The sequence below is a fragment of the Schistosoma mansoni genome, chromosome 4 (genome assembly GCF_000237925.1).
Source record: "Schistosoma mansoni strain Puerto Rico chromosome 4, complete genome".
In the NCBI taxonomy this organism is placed as follows: domain Eukaryota; kingdom Metazoa; phylum Platyhelminthes; class Trematoda; order Strigeidida; family Schistosomatidae; genus Schistosoma; species Schistosoma mansoni.
In genome coordinates, this window is record NC_031498.1 from 6563315 (window position 1) to 6565054 (window position 1740).

The following is a 1740-nucleotide window of genomic DNA, read 5'->3' on the forward strand; positions in this document are numbered from 1 at the left end:
TTAGGCTTTCTAAAGATGAAAAACAAAAACAATTATTAACAATGATGAGGTCCAAACAATTAACAAATATGTACCAGAGAAAATAAGACCAAATATTATCGAGTATATGGTTTTAGGCAATAGGAGTAAATAAGGGTCATCGATTCGCATCCCTTTGTCTAATCATGACACGACGCGCCAAGTAGTTTATGCTTTTTGGTAACGAAATAACTCATGAGCCAAACCAAGTAAATATTTATTTTAAGGTTAACCTATAAATAGAAATCAAGAGGACAATCACATCAATGCATGAACTATCCACCTGAAATAGGTTTGGTTTGGTTAGTTTACACTAAATCTACTTACTAAGGAATAAGACATTCAAGATATACGGTAGTCTACATGATCATCTATTCAGTTATAACTATAACACTACTAGTTCTTTAAAAAGCTGTTGCAGTCAAAATCTGTGGAAATAAAAAACAACAAACTAAACTGATAATCAGTATATGGAAATTTAATATGTTTTCTTAACATCAAATGGTACTCGTCCAGTTTAAAAACTAGAATTCGTTCGCTATTTGATCCAACTTCAGTAACCAAGGTGCATGTCATGATTGAAAACTACGTTATATGGCTTGTAATCTTAAGAATGGCGGACCGTTGTAATCTATCCTAAATCAATATGAAGTATCATTCATCGATAAACAAATTTTTTTAGTTAACATTCTAGTCACATTAAGTGATATTCCATACAGTTCCTTCTTCAAAAACAATCGTTTCTTCCGACTACTTCCCTATCTTTGATATGCTTTGGAAGCCCAGATTATTATCCCCATAATTTTTTATTTCTTATTAATTCTCCTGTACGTTATTTATGTTTAAGTTTTTTAACTACTCAATGGTTAGGCTTGAGTTTAAAAAGTCAGTAAATCATCCAACAGCTAAATAAAACGAAATCTAAAATCCTAGTAACTAAAGATAGTAAAATAAAACTTAGTGTTGTATATAACAAATTACAAAATTGGGAATAAGTACCAATTCATCAAGTGCAAACTTACTATGTACTGGTTGACAAGATAACGAGTGTAAGGTGCATGTACTGTCTGGAAGTTTAGAAAAGAAGTCAATCACTAGTTTTTGACCTTCCACGCGATTCCCGTTCCATAGAAGAACAACATTATCCATAAAAAAACCAGGCAAATCGGGTCTGTTCGGCTTGTCAAAAGCACGATAGTACAAAGCACTGAACTTTTCTCCTGCTTCTGATGCCGTTTTCCACAGTTCGTCATCATTACTAGTAACTTCTGTAGTTTGACCCATCTAAGCAAGGATAATAATTCATTTCCGAAAAATCATCAGGAAAGCAAGTATCACAAAGGATTTATTATCAGGTATACTTTTTTCTACAAACCGTTTAGTAGATTATATACTAACTTATTTATCGGCCAAATAATTTCTAACATGAATTTGCTTGTGATACAGATGATGAAACATCTGTTAACACCCAAACACGTGCTGAATCAAGTTCACACTGAGTTAAGCAGCAATCGGCACACATGACAGTAGTAGTTGGATACAGTGAGGAGACGATGTTGTGTGTGAGTGGGACTAGGCAAGTGACTGTGACTGGTCGGTGTTGTGAATGAATTAAATGAAGTGTGGAAGTAACAGGGCACACAGGAGTGAGAATGTGGAGAGTGTGACTTGGTGATTGTGGTTTTGTTTGTGGTTGTAGTACGGTTTTTGTTTGTTCGTTGT